This window comes from Tachypleus tridentatus, chromosome 8 (assembly GCF_004210375.1).
Source record: "Tachypleus tridentatus isolate NWPU-2018 chromosome 8, ASM421037v1, whole genome shotgun sequence".
NCBI classification, from domain to species: domain Eukaryota; kingdom Metazoa; phylum Arthropoda; class Merostomata; order Xiphosura; family Limulidae; genus Tachypleus; species Tachypleus tridentatus.
In genome coordinates, this window is record NC_134832.1 from 84,235,461 (window position 1) to 84,243,315 (window position 7,855).

Consider the following 7,855-nt stretch of genomic DNA (forward strand, 5'->3'; position numbering starts at 1 on the left):
GATCTGGTGGGGCTGATCAGGAAACAGTTGGAAGATCTTTAACTCCCAAGCGCTCTCTTCATACACAGCATCATACATCAGCAAGCACTCTGTGGAAAAGACTTAGATATTTCTTGCATACTGAAACCAGTCATTTCTACAGTGAACTTCATTCGGGGTCATGCACTTAATCATCGCCAGTTCAAGGTGTTTTTTGAAGAAATTGATAAACCAACAAACCGGATTGACAAATGCAGCAGGCCAGTGAAAGTTTAATCAACAAATTGTAGTGACAAATCAACAACTTCAGGAGTTGTGTCAGTAGGTAACTTATCAAATGCAACAGTCAAATCAGCAAATTGAGGATTGATCTCGCAGGATCCAGATCCGTAAGCGTTAGCCAAGCCTCATCCATGAATAGTGGAGAGGAAGATGTTTATGTGTGTGGTATACAGGTAGAAGAAGAGGTTGATGAATCAAGTGTCAGATTAGTGAATACGATCGGACATTGCCACATTTAATGTTGTGTTGGTATGCAGAAAGTATATATTTTACAGACATAGATGATAAATTCTCTTAAAACCCAATTTTCTTACTATAAATGAGTGCATTCTTGCATTTGAAGAGTTTTAACTGAAATTGTATGGGAAGAAGCAACTATTAACGTTTTAAAAGCAAAAACAATAAATTTGCAAGAGCTAAAGTAAGAGTAAAAAGAGTTGAGACCATCTGACCTGAGTCTGAGATGTCAAATTTATATATGTAAAAATGGCTGATATGGATTGAGAAAATTTTTATGTAGATGAGGTTCCCAAAGAAAGAAAGAGGTAACTGACCTATAGCTGACCACATGTTTGAAGGGGGTTGTGTAATTGAGTGTTGGAATGTGGAGAGCGTGCCATGTTTGATTATATAATTTTATATTATTTATTTTATTATTATTATTTATTATATTATTTTTAATATAGGTATAAAGGTGTACCTTTGTATTGGTTTCTTTTGGTCTTGAGTTATTGTATAAGTAAGGCTTTTTTAATTTTGCATTTGTTTATGTTTGTTCCTTTATTTAGTATTTGGGTGTTTTCTTTGGTTATGTTGTGTTTATTTGATTTGCAGTGTTCGAAAATGTGTGAAGGTGACTTTTTGTGTTCTTTGAATCTGGTTTCCATTTTTCTACTTGTTTCTTCAATATAGAAGTCGCGGCAGTTATCATATTGTATTTTATAAATAATGTTGGTATGGCGTTTGTCAGTGTAGTTTTTACATAGTATAGAATAGATCTTAGTTTTGTGCCTGGTTTTGGAATAGATTTGGGTATTAATTAGAATGCCATATTTTGTTACTAGGTTTGCAAAATGTTAGTTATTTTTCTGCTGATGTCGGGAACATATGGTATTCAGTAGTATATGGTTTCGTGATTTTTTAATTCGTGAGATATATTTACTTTTGTTAGTTGATTTTGCTTTCTGTCTAGGTGTGTGCGTATAATGTTTTCTACGGTTTGTGAAGGAAACTTATTGATGTTGATAAAGTATTGTTCTATTTTGTCTAATTCATCCTTCATTTTATCTGGTGAGCATAGTTTTATGGCTGTGTTTATTTGGTTTCTTAGTATGTTGAGTTTTTGTTTTGTTTCATGTGCTGAGTTCCAAGGAATATATAGTCCAGTATGGGTGATTTTTCGGTGGATTTCTGTTTTAAATTGTGTATCGGTTCTTGTAATTTTGAGGTTAAGAAATTATATTTGATTTCTTTCTTCTTGTTCACATGTGAAGTTAATGTTGGGATGTATAGAGTTAATGTGATTGAAAAAATTACGTGTGTGTTCTGTAGATGTGAATCACAGTACGTAACACTATGTTGTGGATTACTGGCTAAATACTAACAAGTGTATTCTAGACTATGTTTCGGCGAAGCTTTTCATCTCGTTGAAATACGTAACAGAACTATTTAACTTTATGATAATTTTACGAGTAACGTTTATTTTTTGGGCTTAAAGTATGTGATAAAGTTCACGTAAGCTGCTGAGTTTTTGTTATTGTTGTATTTTACGATCCTATTAATTGTCAGTTTCGTATTTAAAATTAAAAGCACATAAATCCCAAATGGACAGTTTAAGAAGAATCTGGAAAAAAAGGTACTGAATTTATGTAATTTTTGTTAAAATTCAGAATTTTAATGTTTTGAAGACTAGGAATTAAATTAATCCTTGTTGTATTCTCTTTTACTTCATATACCTAACCTCGTCAAAGCATTTTTGTAACTATTTAAACAAGTTTAACATTAGTATCATAAAATTAAATACTAGTTTTGAATAATATCCAAGTTATTTATATTTTTTATTAAAAGAAAGAAAGCGTTTGGATTTATTGCCATTCGTCGGATCGTACAGTTTACAATATTAGTATTAGATCTATTATACTTTAACACTACATTCGCTATTCAGTCCCTTAGTTGTTTTTTCAAGAAGAAATGTTGAGAAACTGAATAAATAACATAATACTAAAAACGCAATACGCCTAATTACTGTAATTATAGTTGGACAGCTAAGAAAATGTGTTTATACCAATACATGTATAGCATTTTAGTTATTAAATGTAACTTTGTATTAAACCCGTAAACCTTTGTTTGTTTATTTTTCGCATCAACATACTCTTGTTGCCCAAATCTTTACCCATAACGTTCCAGCAGAAATTGTTGAACTACACCCAAATTATCTATTTCATGAAGTCGTCTTTCTCGAGTGGCTCTGTGATAAGTGGAAGGTTACATAAATTCATCGGTATTTCACGTGTACCAAGACGTATTTTTCTATTTGCATAATATAACCTAGAAATTAGGGTTTAAAGGTCGAAAAAAAGATTATTTAAATATAATAATTAATTTGAGATGTCATCATTAGTTAATACTAATGACAATACGATTGGAAGAAATAAAGAAAAACATGTTTTATCCAAGATATATATATATATACATTGAAATGAATTAGGCTTGCGTGACGGATGTATCTTTAAATAAACCCTTAAAAAATAGCCAAGTTGATTGGCTGGTGGGGGTATTAGATCTAGATTTATTGCATGGTAGAATAAACATTTTGTATTTTTTTTGTAAAAATAATAATAAGCTTGGGGACCTACAGCGCTAATTTTTAGGGTTTAATCATTGGGAAGGAATTATCTAAGAATGCCCATTCTGCAGTTTTGTACTGAGTTAAAAGTGTGTGTTTGTGTTTTTCGTATAGCAAAGCCACAATGGGCTATCTGCTCAGCCCACCGAGGGGAATCGAACCCCTGATTTTAGCGTTGTAAATCCGGAGACATACTGCTGTACTAGCGGGGGGCAAGTTAAAAGTAAAGTATTTTCATATGCGTATGCATATTAGTAACTTGAAAAAAAATATTTAGATTATATGCTAAACTTATGGCTTTATATATTGTAGAAAAGTACGTTCACCGTTTTGAATGTCTTATCTCATGATGTTAAAATTATTCTCATAAGATTTGTCACTTAAGTATAAGATGAGCCACAGTGACGAAAGACTTGGCATCAACTGAGCTCCTGTCACAATTTGTGGTTGAGAACTTTCCCAGACGCATTCGTTTGTTTTAGCGCGAGACTACACAATGGGCTATCTGTATTTCGTATACTGATGAGAATTGAATCCCGGATTTTAGCATTCTAAGTCCAGAAGTATCGCTGACCTCTACTTTCCCAATGTTAAAAGATCGATAGAAGCATGTCTCAGGCCTTGATCGGACTTTTAGTACACTAAAATAACTTCGAAGCAAATATAGTTGAATCTGGGAAAATAGATACATACATAATAGCCCCAGGTCGGTATCGAAATCTTCAAATAATCAGGTCAAATCCAATAGCCTCCAAATCTCCGTTTCTGTGCATATGTAAGTATTGGAAGTAAATGTTTAATGGGTAACAAGGAATGGTTTAACATTCATTCACTGTTCTCCTAACCCTTTTTAACCGAATTAATTTGCAAAGTAAAAATCTGACAAATCTTCATGTTTTGTACAAAGCAAAAGTTGCACCTTCCCTTACTGTAAAATCTGTATTTCAAGAAGCAGAAGAGCGTTACTGTTTGTTTTGCTGGTTCTTCAAATTCAAACAAAATAACAATATGGGTGTTGATCATCAGTCTTAGAAAGTACAAAACTCAGAAGGAATTGTTGTAGATGAACTATCGGGACATATCACGAAACAGAAAGGACACCAAGTTGGTTACAAAATATATTATCATGCAACAATAACATGTGGCATGGTAGAATTGTTAGACGTCTTTAGTTTCACCTAACAGTTCAGTGGGTGGGAGCCATGAGGGAAAAGCTGGTGCTATATGTACAGCGAGCTCTTCAAAAAGCCACTAGGTTTGGCAACATTATTTAATTTTTCATTGTATGATTAATTGATTTATTTATCTATAGGACTATACGCCTACCTAATTATTTTGTGTTTTGTCCATCTAGAAGTCTTGTTTGTTTTGAATTTCACGCAAAGCTACGCGATGTCTGTCTGCGTTAGCCGTCCCTAATTTTGCAGTGTAAGACTAGAAGGAAGGCAGCTAGTCATCACCACCCACCGCCAACTCTAGAGCTACTCTTTTGCCAATGAATAGTGTGATTGACAGTCACTTTATAACGTCCCCATTTTGTATTTTGTGTTTGGTTCATAAAATGAAAGGCATGCAAGGTACAGTTCAAATAGTTGAAACAGAGAATAGATGGAGCTCTCTAAATAAAATCATGGACCATCGTCCATCTATCATTTCTTCATCACTGCAAGTATGAACTAAGCTAAAGGCATTTCTTACAAAAGTTAGTCAAACTTAATATTTGCATTTCCGTGATTGTTATTTTACTTTGTTAAAGGACATCCATATCTATCTACAACTTGCCAAGGAGAGGGAATGAATGGCTAAACTAAAAACATTATTGGATTTGGCACTTGATCTTTACCCTTAAAATAGTTTTTTGATTGGTTGCCCATTGTTTACATTATGTTCGGGTGCTACTGCTGCAATTATTCCTTATTTGTTATATTACAAAATGTACTTCTTATGATTTTCTTAAAACTGGTATTTATTTATTAATTCTTACGTAACACAGGTTTGCGAATTAGAACTTTATAAAATCTGTTTTCGTTTTAATAACGGATGTTTCGTAATTTAGCTACGCAGATTTCGAAAATAATATTCATTTTGTCTCTCATGTAAAGATTATTTGCAAATCATAAAAGGAAAAACTCTTACTTGAATCAAATTATTATTTCGTTTACTCACAATGAACATTTTTTTATTATTATGTTTGGGTGACAGTCCAATCGGCGAAGCGAGCGTCTTATCGATTGTCAATATTTTAAGCGTTACAAAGTGTGACCCGATTTTAATGAAAGTAATTCACTTGTCTAAACATACATATGGCGTATTATGAAAAAATCTGTACGCGACGAAGAAAATTGGTATCATTGTTGAATTCAGCGTACAAGAATTACTGTAAAACGTGAATATTTCAAGACAATAAAATCATTGCAGGGCTGCGTAATTCGTGAATGTCTTAAACACATATACTTACATAAAGTGACAATAAGTATCGATTAGTGATTAGAATTTAACTTTTTCTTTAGATCATTACCAGCTTCTCTGTGTTCTTCATCCTGCTATCATCCATCACACAGATTTTGGGTACGATACCTTCCTTAAAGGAACAATATGATGATGTCAATGAAGAAATTCCGCTACACAAAGAAAACAAAAAACTGGGTATGATTGAAATCACATGTGTGGTTTGGTTTAGTATAGAATATATCTTAAGATTATTTTCTGCACCAAACAAGGGGAAGATTTTAAAAAGTATAATAAACATGGTTGACCTCCTAGTTATTACCCCTTTCATTGTGTCTTCAATTCTTGTAGCTACAAATATTGTTCCTAAAGATTTTGAAAACATTCACGAAATTATCCTAATCTTCCGTGTGGCAAGGGTTATGAGAATTTTAAAACTGGCTCGACATTCGAGAGGCTTGCAAAGTTTGGGATATACAATGAAGAAAAGTATCCCAGAGTTCGGGTTGCTCATTTTATCCCTTGTAATTTCCATCGTGTTTTTTTCTCGTCTCGCTCATTTTGCAGAGAAAGATGAACCTGAAACTCTTTACACCAGCATTCCCTCTGCCTTTTGGTGGGCTTGTGTTACCATGACGACTGTTGGTTTTGGAAACATGGTTCCCGTTACTTTACCTGGCAAAGTGATTGGGAGTGTCTGCTGTATTGCTGGTGTAGTGGTTATTGAGATGTCTGTACCAATCATTGTCAACAACTTTACAGAGTTTTACAAAAAACCAGAAGATAGTCCAAGGAGCCCTGGTGAGAAAAAAATAATCGAAGAGGCCGAAAGAGCAAACACGTTACCGGCACCGTCTTCATGTTCTTCGCTTTCGTTTTCGTCACCAGGAATTCTTTTCCGCAAGATAAAATCCAGATTCACCAGCAAGGTGAGCTCTTTGTTTTGTTTTTCGTCATTTCACTCTTATCATGTAGTTGAAGTTTTGAAGGCGTAGACATTGCACTAAATGTATATCAGCACATGCAGTGGAAAATTGTCTAGCAAGTAAATACAATAAGCCTAAGTTAAAATATGTATGGGAGGATTTTAACAAATAATATTACCAAAACACATAAAGCACTCAGTAACTAATCAATTTCAGATTAAAAGGACATTTACGTTTTTAATAATGTTTTTTTTCGTCCATGCATAAAATAACTTTTTTTTCAGTAGATTTGGCCAAGTAAGATTCAAACACATCTATAAAGGTATATAAAAACCTGGTATTTGATTCCAAAAATTTTATAACTCTCAACAGAGAAATCAATACATTTTGATATTACGACCATGAATGTTCAGATAAACTTGAAACAGGTTTATACTATTTTATATTTCCAGAGAAAGACTAGATATGCAGTTCAAACCATCAAATAAACATCAACCTCTCATATGTTACCTAAACTGTCGATAAAAACTAACACATACACTAAAGGCCATGTTTGTTTTCAAGCGCAAAGTTACAAATTGGGCTATTTTAACCTTCAAATTTACCGCTCAATGACCGAAGAGCCAGTAATGGAACTGTATGAAATCGATATCTGGGGAAAGGGCTCGATTTTGAATAATGTCCACTAAAAGAAAACCGTCCATGTCCTTGATTAGGCCTCTTTTCCTTACAAATTCTGTATTTATATGCAGTACAAAGTAAGAAGAAGATTGATTTGATTATAACGAGAGTATATTCTGACCTGTTCTGGTGGTTACAACGCTCAAACTTTCAGTCAAAGGAGGATATTATGATGTAATAGTCAATCTCAGTTTTCACTGGTAAGAATAGCTCAAGAGAAAGCAGTGGGTGTTGTTGACTAGCTGGTTTTCCTCTAGTCTGACACTACTAAATAAAGGATGGCTCTCGAATAGCCTTGCACGAAGTTCCAAAACTAAAATACTTTGACCTTTGTACCTACCCTCTTGATTCATAACTTATCTCTGGTGCAATTTCACTAATAATCGTGAATCTTTCGACAAAGTTTCGCGGTATGTCATGTACCTTTTGAAAATTTGTTTCACCAGTCTCCTAATACAAAATTACATCAAAGTTTTCATAGTTAACAGAGTGCACATACTCTTTGTAGGGTGTCGTGACGTACTGCATTTGCATTGAATAGATATATTCATAGAGTCTTCAACAACTGGATCTCTAATCCTGGATATTTCGTTGAAGCAACTTGTATAGTTTATTCAAAGAGAAAGATCCTTTTTGATTCTTTTGCCTAGTGTTGCCTGGGTCACGTAGACAGCTTTTGTCATTGTCCTTTGTA

The 7,855-nt window shown here is 33.7% G+C and overlaps 1 pseudogene across 1 annotated transcript; it reads left to right on the forward strand.

Moving 5' to 3' along the window:
- Positions 1-3,608: 3,608 nt before the first annotated feature.
- On the forward strand, positions 3,609-6,549 carry LOC143224207 (potassium voltage-gated channel subfamily B member 2 pseudogene; annotated as a pseudogene). The gene is made up of 2 exons (XR_013013270.1): positions 3,609-3,881; positions 5,617-6,549. The product of XR_013013270.1 is annotated as a potassium voltage-gated channel subfamily B member 2 pseudogene (transcript).
- Positions 6,550-7,855: the final 1,306 nt, after the last annotated feature.